General features: G+C 41.0%; 1 protein-coding gene across 1 annotated transcript in view; it reads right to left on the bottom strand.

Annotated features, from left to right (window-relative positions):
• The window catches only part of AGBL4 (ATP/GTP binding protein-like 4), a 580,767-nt gene that overhangs the window by 182,697 nt on the left and 381,545 nt on the right, over positions 1–16,525 (bottom strand). The window lies entirely within an intron of this gene.

Below are 16,525 nucleotides of genomic sequence, written 5' to 3'. Positions count from 1 at the left end.
AGTAGAACAGGAATGTCCAGCTGGGTACCTGCGCATCAACCTGCTCCAGCAGGATGTAGTGAGAAAAGCACAGGAGCACGTGAAGAGCACAAAACTGATGTCCAGGCTCCATCTCCCTTGCAGTTTTCTTGAAGTACTGATTAAGAAACATGGAGTGGTATAAAACAAAGTTCTTAATATCAACCAGTTACATTAAAGTAGTTCCAATCATGTAAATGACCACTTTGCATTTCTACTGTATTTTACCAATTTATCATTGGCAGTAATTTTAATTTGCAAGATAACTTCTTCAGGTAATTAAATGGTAGTATGAACATACATACTGGGAGAAGTTTAGGTGATCACTTTAGTTAAGATTACCAAAGACAAAATATTCTGTTCTTGACAGAACTAAATACCAGCTTTCACCTTGACGACTGGTCAAAGTCACATTGAGACCATGTAAGAGCTCAGAGTTTAATACAATTTATGTCTCCAAATATAGGAAAATACAGTATTGTTTCCAGGACTAAATAAGAGAGATGTGGACTGAGAGATCCATTTATAAAGAATGTGGCCACACTATTTTCTTTGTTCATGCCAGCAGTTAGTCATGGCCTGCTTCCAACTTAATTAGCTGTTCCCAGATCCATGCTCCAGCTTTTTATTTTACAGGTTAGAGATTGTATTTTTTAAATAAAGAAAAAAAATTTTCCATGTTTGACGTAAAACAAAGCACCATGTCTGTAATGAACTTAACTGTCATTGAGGAATATGCAGGTACAAACCATTTCTATTCATGCCAGCAATGATCAAATGGTCAAAGCTGATCTTCCTCCTGCTTCTGCAGACCTGGAACAACTACAGGGCTTATACAGCTTCAGCCCAACAGCTTCTGTTTAAGGCAAGTGTTCAGGGAGGCGTCAGCAAAAGCTAACTGGATTTTCTGAGAAATTATGAAGTTTTATTTTGTGATGTTTCTTCTTTACTCTATTAAGCTTACACAATACCAAACCGTAAACCCCTCTGCATTGGACAGTTGAAAGAAAAAGCCTTCTAGTGATCCTAAAGCTTCTAGTGATCCTAATAGAATTTGTCATTTGAAAGGAAGAAATTCTCTCCAGAACTCATAGAATACTTCAATTAGATCAAATGATTTAATTTTATATGCAGTGTACCCAATTTTTCCAGTCAAACAAACCTATAATTCTAAGAAAGACCAAGAGATCATTGGGTATATGGGCTTGTTGCAAAAGAAAACTATTAGCACTGTACAATAGCTTGAAAATCACACATTTTAAAGCCAGAAAGAGGCTACTGTGATCATCTTTGCTGATCTACCATTCCCACACAAAGACCTCCCTTGAAGCCATTCCCATTCACAAAAAAAAACCCCAACAGAACAAACAAAACTGCAAACAGGTCTTTTAGGAAAATATTTTGATTTCAAAACAGGATATCAGGGAAAATACACCATAGCCTTTAAGCCTGCCCTCAAGGACTTGAATCTTCATTTCTTGAATATCAGTGTCAAGACATTCTGCTCTTTATGCCCTCCCCTATTATACTGAAAAGTAACCTTCATGTTCCTCCATGTTAGTATATTCCTTATGTGTGTACTCAGACCCAGATCATGGACTGATGAGTCCCCACATATGGTCTCAGATCATGTCATTCATTCCTTTGCCTGCTGTCTGTTAATCTAAACAAACTAAGCTCCAGGACTGTCTTGTCACACAGCAGTTTTTCTAATTCTTTTCTCATTCTTATAGTTCTTCAGAACAGGTCAAAACTGTGCCAAACACAACTGTTTACACATCTATGGACTGCACTTGTCTGGCTTTTGAAAAGTTAAATTTTTGAATATGCCAGGTAACAAGTAATAATTTGAGATAGATCCAAGATACAGAGAGCACAACTGAGTGATGACATGGACTCAAAATCCCAGAGTTCTTAGAAACAGAATATTTTTTCTAGACCTTTTCAGACAGTAATCAGAAATAAAAGTCTGAGATAGATTCATTGTTCAAAATATTCTGGTTCGCTGGATCAAGAAAGCTGTGGTTGTCTCTTCCTCCAGCTTCAAGATGAAAAAGGACTTGACTGAGCTCTTCTAAGGTAGCAATCATTTGACTTCCATGGGAATTTATGAATCCTCGGCTGTGTTGTTACTGTTAACAAGAGCTGACAGTTAAATGCATTTCATTAACAGAAACTAGAATGAGAATGACAAGACTTTAGCAGATCAGATCTGTAATTGAAAAGGTGACCAATGTAAGGAACAAGAACTGTCTGGTAGGATTGCACTTGCCTCTCACACATACCAATAACAGTGCATCTCCTGGATACGACCTGTCTTTCTTTTACGCTAGTTAGCAAAGATGGAGATGTCAAGAACAAACCTACACCAGCATCAGTTCCTCCTTGCATGTCAATGGCAGGAGTAAAAGTAAACGCTACTGCAAGAATTAAAAACAAAAAAGATTTTAGCACCTGCAAATGTACAGAAGATAAGCAAAGGCATAGCAGAAAGTAAGGGAGATAGACTGGCAGTTTGCCAATTGATTCTTTTCAGTCTTGGAAGAGCAGACAGAAGATCTATCCAAGGACAACTGCTGGGGCACAAAACTTGCTGGGAGTGCTTGCATGGAATAGATATTCTCACTGTGTAGCTTCCTCACTAGCAAGCATTGCCAGAAGACTGACTGGGCCTTGAACATCTGTGGATTTCCAAAACCTACTGAACAAACCTACCTCCAGATGCACAAAATGACAATTTAATCCAGATGTAAAACAATGGGTAGAACCATAATACTCCTCAGCTGCAACAGAATAACGAACATCCTAGTGCTAGAATTTAAATGATGCTTAAACTGGGAGCTGAGTAGAGCCTCACAGTTTTGCCCAAGGAGTAGAGAATAGGAGAATGGAAGAACATCTAAAAGTAATCCATTAGATCCACACATCTAAAAGTGTGAAGAAACACACCTTTTGGGTCAACCGTCCTTTGCAAATGTTTTTTGTCACTGAAAGCTCCTTCCCTGGGTTCACCAAATTTAAAGTAGTCCTATTATCAGTTGATATATGAAGGTTATTCAGCCTGATTGTATAGTTAGTTATTGTGTTTCCTGCTACCAACCAGAGGAGGGAAAAAAAAAAACCCACACCATAAAAAAGGAAAAAACCTACCACTATCCATCCTATTATATTTAGTACTGTCTTCTCCTGCTATAACAGGTTGCTTGATTGCCTTGTCCACCTTCTGTGCCACACTCTTTTAGTTCTGAAAGCATTTAGGAAGTGAGGATCATTTATGATGTACTTGTACAGCACCTAGCAGAACAGTATTGTGGCTTCTGGTCAACACTGCAGTGTCAATGCATTATCAATCATCTAAATATTCAGGCTCCCTTGCTAACCTATTTCAATTCAAATTAATATACAAAACTTGTTATTAATAATACAAAATGTGACCAGACTGAGAGGCTTTGTACATTTCTGTGACATCCTTCTTTCAGTTCTTGAGAATCCCAAAGATACACGCAACCTTACCGTAAGCCCTTCCACAATGCAGCTCACTCACTGCCTTGCACAGGATCAGATCACAGCTCAGCCCACTCTATGCATAGAGACTGGTCTTGTTGACAAGAAAAACACATTCTCTCACCCAGCTGTTACTTGGAGAATCACATGCAAGGCCCCTGCCTCCCTTTCTTCCTCTGGGCATGGTGCAGAGGCACCATAGAGGGGTTCAGGCTTTTCCTAGATCCAACAGACCTGGCAGACTCCCAGGATAACTGCTGCATTAGCCTCAGGGTGTTGGAAAGCTCCAGTCCTTTTGCAAGCGTTTGGATGTCTGAATGGCAGTGATGAAAGGGAGGGGGCAGCTAACCCCCCCCCCCCAACAGCATTCCAGTGTTATTAGAAATCCAGCTGTTCTCTGCAAACAGGCAGGATTTACTGTTCATATTTTGGTTAAAGAGACAGATGAAATTCCCCTTCCTCATCCATTATCATTGTATAATCTATACAATTCATCAGCTCAATGGCCGTGTCAGTAAAGAAAAGTGAAAGGGAACATTAGTATTCAGAGCACACGCACCACACAAGGCAGCAGGTTTATGATCTGCGCAACCTGAAATAAGCACTTCTCTTCCCTGGGGACCTGGGTTAACACTGAGTAGCTGCACGTTAAGTCGCATATACTTCTATTAATATACATCCTTTCCAGTCTAGGAGGGGAAGAAGAGGCAGAATACCTGTCCCACTCACACTGGCAGAGATGGCTAATGTTTTTGTGGCTTGACACTGTGTGTCCAGAATTGTCACATCCCTTTTCTGATCCCAACTCCTCCACGTTGGCAGAGCGCTCTTCCTCCAGCTCTTAGGCACCAACCAGGCAAAGCCATCAGCTGTCAGTCAGCTGTCACATCTACCTCCTCCCAGACTACCCTGACATCCCCCCTCTGCCTGGCTCCAGGGGCAGCAGAGAAGTAATCTGCTATGAGATTAATTGCTCCCTCTGCCGTGTCAGCACAGCTATGATGGCTTCTGTATTTATAGGGAGGGAGGAGAGAAAAGGATTTTGTGGACAGTTTTTCACCGTGTGCATGTAATGGGGTGTAACAGTTGCATGGAGACAGCTCATTTCCAGCCTCTGACACCATACAGTCCCTGTTTTCCTGAATGGACATGCCAAGTCACCCAACTTGTTACCAAGTATTATAAATAATAATTTGCTGCTGGTTAGCAAATAATAATTCTAAGAAAGAGATCATATAGGCATGGTTGTATTTGAACACACCAACAACCATCCAAGAAATAACTGGTTACCACTGTCTTTCATTTCCAAGATCTCTGGAATACCTGCACAAAGGCCACCTAGATATTGGGCACTGGCTTCAAAATTGCTTTAAGCCCATCTACACCGAAGCTGCTACTAAAAAGGGATCCCTCTCTGCTCATTCCTCCCTCTTGTCTTGGTCCCATTTTTCTGGCTGCATAGGGAGCCATGTGAGAACTGTTTTGTCAGGATGGTTTTCTGCAGGATCGGTCCTTTTCTGGCTCACAGCACTGCCGCACAAGCGCCAGTTCTGGCAAAAAGGAGATGGCAGGGATGCACAGCCAGAAGGGAAAACAGAACTGAACTGCCCCTTTGGGTACCAGCATTCACTTTCCTTAGCTTAAAGCAGCTGTGAAACAGCAGTCTCCAATCTCTCCCTGCTTCAGCAGAAAAAGCTTGTGTACTAGCAGCTAAATAAAAAGTTTCCTTTACAGCCACAACCTAAATTTTCAAATGAGCACCAGGACTAGTTTTCAAGAGCTCAACACCTCACAAGCTCCTGAAACTCAACACTTAGCCATGTTTCTTTTGGGAGACTTCACCTATGAGTATTAAGCCAATAAAAAGATATCTTCTCCAAACAGAAAAGAGGAAACATCACAACTCTGAACCACTTAGAGACATTTTACTGCAAAGAGTGAAAACAGGGCTCTTCTAAGTCACAAAGAGATTACAGTGTCTGGGAGCCGATGTGCTGACCAAGACATGTGAGTGGGAACTTTGGGCAGGTGTCTGCCTTTACACTCCCCAGAAGTGATGTACATCCTCAGATTATTTAATATTGTTTTATTAATACAATATTGTTTTAGATAATGGGATGTTTATTATTTAGATTTGTCTCAGGATTGTTTTCATGTTAAATGACACTGCCCTTAGGACTAATATTATAAATTAAAATGATGGCAGCTTGCTGTATAAGTGCTGCAATTTAAAAAAAAAAAAAAAAAAAAAAAAGAAAAGAACAGCTGTCACCCAGGAAAAGAAAACAACAAAAAAGCAACCTAAACAAACTTTCCCTTAGGCCGCTATTGTTTTCCTAATAACTTGGATGGGGTTTCCCCCTCCCCACCCACACAGTGGCAGTTGGAACAGGAAGACAGGACTTTTCTATTGATAGGTGATAAATCCTTCCCCAGTGAACTGAAAGTGAGTACTGAACCCCTCGCTTGTATAACACAATAAAAAACTTGACTACAAGGAAGGGGACTCTTGCAGAGACTGCAGAAGTGATCACTAGTTGCTGGTGATCTAGTGTAAGTGGGTGCAACTTCAGAAAATCCCAGGATCTCTGTCCAGAAAGCTCTTCATAAAGAATTAATCCCTCAGCTGCCTTCCCTGACAGCTGGTGAATCTGTAGGTCTAGGTGAGCAGATGTTGCCGAAATGGGGGGGGGGGGGGAGCAGGGAAAGGAATGTTAGTTACATTGGAAAAGATTCTGAGATGCTGTTTGGGGTGGAACAATCCAAAACTGGGATACACACTAACCACATGCTGAGCCTTCCTATGCTCACAGATAGCAGGCAAAACACCTTCCTCGCTCTCCCTTTTTAGGTTGTTCTCCTAGAAGGAACAATAGGTGTTCTCATTAAGGCAGAATTTGACCTCTAATTGGTCATTTCTGCAGTTAAGGAAAATATTTCTCCTCTTGACTTGTAGTTTCCATTTTTCACTTAGTTGTTCCAAAGACAAACCCTGCTGGCACGAACCAGCACTGAAGTGTAACCTGTAAAGCTAAAATACAAAAGCAGCCTGGCTCTGGCCCCTGAACCAACAGACAGGAGGGTCTCAGTTCTTCTCGAGAGTAATAGAACCATAGAATCATAGAACGGTTTGGGTTGGAAGGGACCTTTAAAGGTCATCTAGTCCAACTCCCCTGCAGCAAGCAGGGGTATCTTCAACTAGATCAGGTTGCTCAAAGCCCCATCCAACCTGACCTTGAATGTTTCCAGGGGTGAGGCTTCTACAACCTCTCTGGGCAACCTCTTCCAGTGTTTCACCACCCTCATCATAAAAAATTACTTCTTTATATCTAGTCTCAATCTACCTTCTTTTAGTTTAAAACCATGACCCCTTGTCCTATAGCTACAGGCCCTATTAATCAGTCTGTCCCCATCTTTCTTATAAGACCCCCGTTAAGTACTGAAAAGCCGCAATAAGGTCTCCTTGGAGCCTTCTCTTCTCCAGGAAGCCAGGAGAGTACTGCCAAGTACTACACTAACTCCATGCTAGCCAGGAGTCAGGACAGAGAAGTCTCTTCCAAAATAACTCCCAAAGACGGGGAAGAATGGAGCAGTCTAGTTAGGGAACAGGCCCACTCAATAACTGATGGCACAAGGACAGCCTGAATCCCTGTTTATAGCCTCAGTTGTGTGGGTGCCCGCAGGGCTGGATGCAGCTTTTACATCCCAGGGCAGGAGAATACAGGCAGGGCTGGAGCTGAGCTCAACCTTGTCAACACGTCAGGTTCTGGGATTTGCTCCCAGATGAGTCAACTCAGAGGTGCTGCTGGCAAGGCAAATATAATGCAGACAAAGGCAACACAGCTCACACTAAGCTTCATCTGCTCTTGATTTCTGCAAGGAACCACACCTTTTATTTGGGACCATAATTGTATTAAGGAGGGAAAACGAAACAAAGGGCAAGGGCAGGAGGGGAAGGGAGGAGACAAAACCTTGGGAATTGGAATCGGATTGTCCTCATTGCTGACAGCTACACAAAGACTTTCCATAGAACAGACCATCTCCTCTTGGGATAAGTGCCCCAGGGACACGTCTCCTGCCCATTAATACTGCGCTGACACCTCCCTTCTTTCAAGGCACTTTGGCACAGCATCCTTATGGCAACTGCTAGGGTGGGAGGATCACTTTGGTGCATTTGTAGCTAGGTGCAACACATCTTAGAAGCTAACAGTATGTGCCGTGTAAGCAGGCAGATGCCTGAAGACCACCAATAAAAAAAGCCAGTTACAGGCATGTCTTGCACCTGTCGCTGGAAATAGCTCAATAAAGTGTACCAGCAGATGGCACTTGTGAACACACGGCATATTTCTTGGGTTGTGTCACAGCCATAACTTCCTGTGTCTGGCAAACAGCCTTTTCGGAGCAGCCCTCCAGTCTTTTGTATCAGCTCTAAAATGCCATGCATTGCGGCCTGGCAACTGCTGTTCAAGAAGTAGAGCTCAGCTCGTTACAGCATTAGGCAGAGACCAACTCAGTGTGTTTCTCCCTTCTCTCACTTGCAAAACTAACAATAAAGAACTGCTTTGATTGCATGAGTATATTTAAAGATACCGTTTTTCTAAACAATACTGCTTGGTACCTACACAGTGCCTCGAAGCCAAGGAATGCAACATGGTTTTTAACACACACTAATAAATGTAGCTCCACAGCTAATTTTAGATATATGAGACCTAATTATTCCTAAATTGCAGATGGATAAACCAAACCAAAGACCTACAGCAAACTGGCTGAAGTTTACTTTGTAATTTGCAGAATTAAAAAAAAAAACAACACAAAACAAAACACCAAACCAAACAAACACCCCCCCACAAAAACAAACAAACAACCCCCCCCAAAAACAAACAAACAAAAAAAACCCCACAAAAACAAACAAACAAACAAAACCACTGGAAACTTTGGTCCTTCATTTGCTGCTATGAACAAGAACTCAGATCACCAGAGATACAAGCCAGACTTAAAAAAGAGGTAAGAGAAAAAAGAGAAGAAAGCCCAATATGTTTACTTGCTTAACTGAAAGTAAAGCTAAGAAACCCAGATGGGATTATTCAGACCTAAGACCATTCAGGAGGGGAGGAAAGGAAACAAACTTTTCAAACAAACTGACATTAAGACCCCTGTTAATTATAAATACATTCTAGGAGACAAAATCATGCAAAAAAATAAAGTCAATGAAGGTCAAGAATAGGCTCCTACAGCAAGTCACAGGCATAAATGGCACTTAGGTACAAAACTTCGATTCACTTGGCTAGGATTCATGAGTTGGGTGCTTATTCTCTGTATAATGGCTCAAAGGTAATAATCACAAATGGTGCTATTTAAATGGAAAATAAATAGCCCTGTCTCTTTAAGGACATCATGTCTCATTCTCAGTGGAATAATGGCAGATATAAAAAAGCTATGATTTCAATATTTCTCATTATGACTTCTCTCCCTGGTTGTCTAAAAATAAAAGGCTACTCTGTAGTCTCAGATCAATCTAACTAAAAGAGAAGGGTTCACTTACAACAACAAAATAGCAGCTCTGACACTAGTTACGTATTCATCACATGTGAAAATGGCCCCATAATGCTGCCTTCAAACCCTTCCAACAAGTTGTATTAAATTAGGTTGGGTTTGGATTTTTTTTTCTTGCACCAAAAGCAAAATAAATATAGCTTTATTTAACGCTACTAAAAGGTTCAGTTTCAACTGGAACCCCAAGGCATGTGGCTTTGTTGTTAAAGCACATATACTGACTCTATTGATTGGTGCAGTCCTCTGTGCAAGAGAATTTGTCACATCAATAGCAGCTGAAAAATACTCAGGAGCTGTAATATGGTTTAAATGAGCAGTTACCGCATCAATATAAAGAGCATTTTCAATGGCAGTAGATAGGAACCCCTTTGCAAACCTAGTATTTGTTTTAAGATAAAGGATGACAACTTTTTTACAAGGAAGATTTTTTTTAAGTAATGGTGAGCAAAACAGCAACCACTGTAACTGTCTTACAATCACAGCGCTCTCTGGGAAATAAAAGCCACAATGGAAAGAAAACTTCCAAGCAGGAAAGGAATGGCAATGCTATGAGCCAGATGGACGTAAGGGCCAGAGAAAACCTCTGCCGCTCGCTTGCCTCCCTGGTCTTTTCCTTTGCTGCTGCCCAGAGCACACCTGTGTCTGCTGCAGATCCACCCTGGACTTTGCTTTCCAGGACCCCAACCTGGCATACTGCATGACCTGGGAGGTCCAAAACAGATGCAAACACACACAGGACGCGGGAAGAAGACAGCACAGAATATTCCTGACCTGTCCTCAATGCCAAGCAAGAGCTAGGGGAGGAGAAAGCTTCTGCCATGCCTCATCCTCTCCCCCAGCCGCATGGGAGAAGGCGATAAAAGGAAATGGCCATTCCCTCACTGTGGCAGGTCTCTTTCTGTTTGTTTTTTCCCATTATCAGGGTGGTTGGTCCTGGCCACAGCTATGTTTTTAATCCAACAACAGGCTGTCAAAAGACACTGAAGCATTGGAAAACCCCCTTGGATTTCCAATTTTGAAATTGGAAAGGGAGGAGAAGAGAAGAGCTCAGTTGCCACCACTCTATCGGGGGTCAGCAACGCACTTGACACCTATGGCCTGCCTCTCCTGTCGTCCCGGCTACGAAGGGGAACATCATTTGCCTCCATGAGTCACCAGCCCCCAGCTGATACTAAATGTGATCTAGGCAGGCAGAGAGAGAGACTCACCAGCAGCAGTAACATGCAATCTAAATTAAGACGACAAACAAGGTGCAAGAGGGGCCACAGAGGAGAAGTCCACAAAGCTCAGAGCAGGCTGAAGTGGGTGATGTTTCCTGCACTGGGGCAGGAGCTGAACAGCTTCAGGCCAGAGGAGACTGAGAGAGCTAATGCTTACCATCTGAGGCCAAACCAGACAAGTGCTAGGAAGACAAATCCACTGCACGTTACTGAGCGGACAGGAATCCCAAGAGTTCAGGAAGTCTGAAACAAAAATCACTGGAAGCTGGGGAAGTACCTGGGGGAAAGCATCTTATAGGCATCTCCTGCTTTTAGGAGGAAAGTGGCACTGACCACTGCTGCGTTAGCGGATAGTGGGCTTGTGAGGTCTGACACAGCATGGCTGTTCTCACAGACCTCCTAAGATGTATAGCCTCTGCTTTGGTCACAACTGAATCAGAAAAAAAAATAAATAGGAAACTCATAGTAAGGAACAAACCTCCATTTTGTGGGATTGAAAAATCCCTGTTTTTCAATAATAAGAAATAGTTCTATATTGTCAGGGGATGGAACATACTTTTCCTGACTTGGTGTATTTTTAGAGTACAATTCTCTCTCAATCACATCCCTTCTTCCCTTGGGTTAATGTACAACGGACATTCTTTTCATTCAGGCAAAAATCCCGCTAGAGGAAGGCGAGAAGCAGCATGTGCTGCAAGTTTTGAAAGAGATGAGAAATTTCACACTATCCTGATATCTTCTGGGTAACTGCTTATTTTATGATGACTAATAGGCAATTACTATGGTAATACCGCAATACAACATGTGTGAGGTTTGGGAATGAGAAATTATAGGTAACTAGTTTGGACTCATTTCTATGGTAACAAAAAGTAATTGTCATTAAATACCAGTTATATTGCGGCTGTACCTGGTAATTATAGATTTTTTTATGCCCAGTAACATAAATAAAACCAATAAATTTATTCAAAAGGTCCATGATTGTTTACTTATACGTTGTTATATAGAATACACAATGACAAACGCCTAATTAGGAAAAATAAACTCCATTGAGAGCTTCATCTTGTCATCTTAGATGGATACTCTGTTTTTCAATTCAAGGCAATGCATTAATTTCATATGCATTAAAAGAAGCTAAGAAAAAAACCTTCCCCACCAGAAAAATAGGTGAAAAATAATCAAGAGATATTATGCAAAAGACAGTATGCACACACGTAGCCATGTCTCACAACTGGACAAGTGACAGTAAGAACCACATAACATAACCAGTCACTGTGAACGTACATATACACATGTATGTATGCAGGTATAGGTACATCCTCCAAAGTGATATCATCAAAGACCAAAATCAGCGCTCCTCAGTGTTACAACATATAGCTCTGATTTAGAGCTAAAATAATTTGGATAAAGTCCACATATACTTTTACTGGTAAAAGACAGCTTACAGCTCGTAAACCACATGTGAACACAAATGTTGAACTTTTGACTGTTTCTAGAGTCACAGAAATAAAGTCCACAGAAACTATTCAGGATAAATCTGAAATATTTAATCTGGTCCAAAGCCTAGTTTTCTGTTTGTATTTCAGACTCTTCAAAAGGGATCCTTAAAAAAGGCCAGATTTTAAACAGATCATGCCATTATCAAAAAAAAAAAAAAACCAAAACAAACTGTCCTTTATAAAATGCTGACATGAATCATTTTAAATGTTTCTCAAGCCTTCCCAGCTCCCTTTTTTCACTTGAAAAAATTTGCCAAATTCAACTCTCTTCCACAAACCATTTCAGTTGTTACAAAACTACATTTCTGGGGCAAAATTATACCATTTGTCTAAAACATTTCATCCCAACACAGATTTCATTGCAATATGGACTCTGACACTGTTTACTGTGAATTTGGCTTTCAGTCCAGGTAGAACTGGCCTCCTTTCTTTCTGTCCAACAAATTGCTTTGTTAACCCCTCACACAAGCAAGCAGTAAAGATTGTGTTGACTTCAAAAATATCATACCTGACAGTGAAATAAGAAAGGATTAGAATCAGCGTGTGCCCTCTTCTCCCCATTCACACAAATTCTTGCAGTCCCTACCATCAAGTTAGAAGGATATTGTAATGATGACAGTTTAGAACATTTCAGCTAATTCATGGCTTTAATTTACTGAAGGCTGATACTGCTACAGCTAACCAACTGAAGGCAAGACAGAAACAGCAAGGAACGGGAAACCTTACTGGGTCAGGCAACAAAGCCTTTAGAGAACGGTCAGGGTATTTCAACTGCCTTGTCATAGCATTTCTGGGATACCTCAGTGAAGAGCTGTCCAGACTAAGAAACACATCCCTTTTGGTGCCAGTATAGGGTTTCATCTCCGGAAGGTGAGGCTGACAAATTGGAACTAATCTAAGATGGTATGGTACAGTCATCTCGCCTGCAGGGACACATTTCAGCATTCAGCTGCAGAATGCCAGCTTAAGAACAAGCTCTCGATAAAGGAAAGTTCAGGCCAAGCCTGGGGATGCACGACTTTTAAATCAAGAACACATTTTTTTTCTTAGTCTAACCCCACCTCCCTGGGGATGATAATAAGTTCAGATGATGATAATGCTATACCGCAAACAGAGAGAGAAAAGTCAAGAAATCTCTTCCCAGCACTAGTTTTCCTTTATTTCCTAAAACTGCTTCACAGTTTAATCCATCAGAGAGGGTGAGGTTAGTGTTATGGAGAAACTCACAAATATTTTTATTTCTTGCCGTGCTCTTTCACAAAGCTAAAGATCAAGTCATGCACCATCCCCAGCAACAGGGGTCTTTCAATTCAAGTGAGAGCTGAGGACAAGTTCCCAGCCAGAACAGAGGGCAAATTATGCTGAAGACTGACTATTTTAACTAGGTCAACCAACAGCATCTTCTTGGGCAATTTAATTAACAAGCCCATGTGGCATAACATTTTCTACACACTGTAACTGCAAAGCCAGTTACACTTAGAAGTACAGTAATACCAGGCTTTAAAGACTTCAAGAAAGGGATGAAGCCTGTCTTCCTGTTTTGGGAGAGATCCTACGTCCTTGACCACAGTGCACAGTGGGTACCTCTCATTATCCTGGAAGTTAGAAAGAGCTGGGTATACTCCTGTGGCAAGAAAAGGGCTAGGTGAGGGGGTTGGTTTCACTGAAGAAAGAGCACAGTCTAGTAGGCTTCTTCACAGAAGGGTATGATGCTAACAAACCAGCAAACAACAGCTAGCACTGCAAGCAGGAGCAATCCCAATTAGTAACTCAGTACTTTGGCTTGCAGGTGAATTTGCACTCTGAGGGCTCCACTTCTCTGCACCTAACCCCTCTGACGCTTGTACCCAGCCAACTCTGATCTACTGCAGTGGTTTGCCCATGATTTTTCATTTCTCATCTCTTTTCAGAAAGAAACAGGTGAAAGTAAAAATTAAATGTTCTGATTTCTAAACAGTCAGGCAGAAATTCCACTGGAAATAAAGTCTAGTAGAGGTAATGTCACCAACTCGCTTGGTTTATGTACATCAGTAATAGCTATTAAGAGATAGAACTGCTCTAGTTCACTATCTCTGAAGAGATTTATGCTCTGAGATTACAATCAAATTGCAACTTTTGTCCATTTATTTTTAAAAAATACTTTTTAAAATTGTGTATAAACATTCTAAATTAGAGGGGTTGCTAAACCACCCCTTTAAGTCACATAAGGCACCTTGTCTTTTCATTCCTAACTGTATGGGTTCATAAATACACTTCTTAAACTCTTGCATATACTTGAATAAATCAGTAAAGTTTAGCACCCTGTTTCCATGCATCCTGATACACTGAGCACTGACATTCATTTCCATGACCATTTCTTTTAGAGCCGTCTGAATGTACACGCAACTTATAAACAATGTTCCTCACAGATGTGTCTGTGCCGTGAGCACTTGTGCTTTATAGCTGTGATATTAAACTCACTTGTTGCTGGTTATGAACATTTCACCACAAGAAAGTCCCTTTAGAGTCACAACCCATTTGGTCTGTTCTCTTGAGAATGAGCAACAGTTTATAGATAACACACAGTTCTTGGCATTATTGTTGCAGATTTGGCTTAAACTCCTAAACCTCAGTTCACAAGCACTGAGATCAAAGGAACAAGGATTTTGGAGAAGAGCACAGGACCCACACCCTCAGGGAAAGTCCTGCATCCCCAAAAATGACAATGAAGAAAATCCCATCAGCCAAATGTAACCATATCCTAGGTAAATGAGTGGTTAGTTCCTATTTTGATCACAGGAGAATTAGTGTATCCCATCCCTTCTATGAGAACTGCTGACATACTCAGGCTTTTAATGGTGCCCGCTGCGCCTGGGATTTCAGAGGACAGCAAAGTGCATCCGACAGTATACTTTGCCAGTTGTACAAAGCTGTGTACTGAGGGGGTAAAAAAAAACTCTCTCACACTGGCAGGAGATCAATTTACAAACTCAAGCATGAGGTTTAATTACCCATTTCATTATCTTAGCTTGCATAGCTCTGAATGTGAACCTTCAATGAACCAAAGAAATAGTCACTAGCTGCTGCTTTGAGAAAGGAGGAGATAACAGGAAGTAAAAGTTCAAACGCCTAAAACTGCTCTTGCTGCATATAGCACCACAGACCTTGTTTGCAAAAGCAAGGGGATTGTCCCCAGCCAATAGATCTGTGTTATTCCATGCTACGTGGAAGAGTTCTGAAAGTCCTATTTATGTGCTAATCTGAACAAAGACCAAAAGAGATGAAACAGACTTATCTAGCCAATCACAGAGAAGCCTCAGAGCTAAATTTTCAAATACTAGCAACTGATCCTTAGAGATTTTTAAAAAATTCATCCAGTAAATTCAAGCAAATAAATTGTGATGTGCTTGTGGATTTTGTATGAGCAGGAAATAAAGTGTTTGCTGTAAATTATTCACTCAGCACTAGTTAACTACAACACCAACACATTACTAGGCTTTTTAATATTCTTCTCAAGATAATAGGTAGCATTTTGCTTATTACCCTCATTTTTAAGTTATCAGTTACATTAGGCCATTTGTCAATAAAGTGAAGAATTGCAAGAAAATCAAATGCTTTTCCAACTACCTCATTAAAAGTCTCTTTAGTTCAGGAGGGTTGAAAATTCTGCACATCTTGAAAAACTAATGCAATAGTATACCATCAAGCTCAGCAATTCCAAATGAATTCACATGCCCTTTCATAATATCTGGGTTACCAAAAGGCTTTTCAAGTTATGAGCCATATGCATGTCTGTAAAGCTGCATGCCTCTCAAAAAGTATAAATAATAGTGCAGGAGAAAAACCTACAGGGCAAGTTAATTTATGGGGGAAAAAGAAAGCTACTTAATTGCAACTGGAGTTGCCTACCTGCAGGGCACCTGGAACAGAGTACAAGCAATGTAGTATCAGATTCTAGAGCCATTTTAGGGCTTTATTCCTGTAAGGTGACATAACCATTACGATAAATTCCTTGTGCTGTCAGACACCACTACTACAATATTGTTCTCTGGTTTTGGATTTGCCAAGAGTTGAGGGAGTATCAGTGTAGCTGGAAGGAGACCATGTGCCCTTGAACGTTTCACTTACAAGCACTGTTGAAATCACCCATGCAATTCCCTGCTATTTCAGTCTAGTAAGTAGCAAAGCACAGAAGGACTAAGAAGCGCATATCAAACCAAAGAGAAGCCAGCAGCACCATTTTCTGCAACTTCTAGCTTCTTCCTCAGTGGTCTCCTCATCCACACAATAACCCAGTCTTATTCTGCTTAGCAATGCAATACCTAATTAGATCAAAGCTCAAGGTAGCCTGGCTACAGAGTGTGTTGTGTTATTTAGTCTTGCGCTGTAAGCAAAACCACATACAGTATATTACATTTCTCAGGGGCTTCTCCAGAGAACTATGTGGTACATGTAATTGCCCCCACAAACAAATCATCAACTAATCAACTGCTTTTCATTATCACCTCCAGCAGCACATTTATTTTGTAAATAAATGCATTAAGAGCTAACAATTTTAGGGAAAACAAAAGATTATCTGAATACATTCTCAACAGAGGAGGTGGTAAAGTAGTAATTCAAATACTAAAATGAAGCAAAATTAGCATAGGGTGGAATGATTATTCCATTCCATGTATCCCTATCTATTACAGTACCATAATAGACTGAAATCTGTGACTTTAATGGATGATCTGGGTAGTTGAAGGGAACTGTGAT

This window comes from Haliaeetus leucocephalus, unplaced genomic scaffold (assembly GCF_000737465.1).
Source record: "Haliaeetus leucocephalus isolate CR32 unplaced genomic scaffold, Haliaeetus_leucocephalus-4.0 Scaffold848, whole genome shotgun sequence".
Lineage (NCBI taxonomy): Eukaryota > Metazoa > Chordata > Aves > Accipitriformes > Accipitridae > Haliaeetus > Haliaeetus leucocephalus.
Note: the sequence above shows the minus strand (reverse complement) of the source record. Positions and strands in the feature narration are given on the sequence as shown.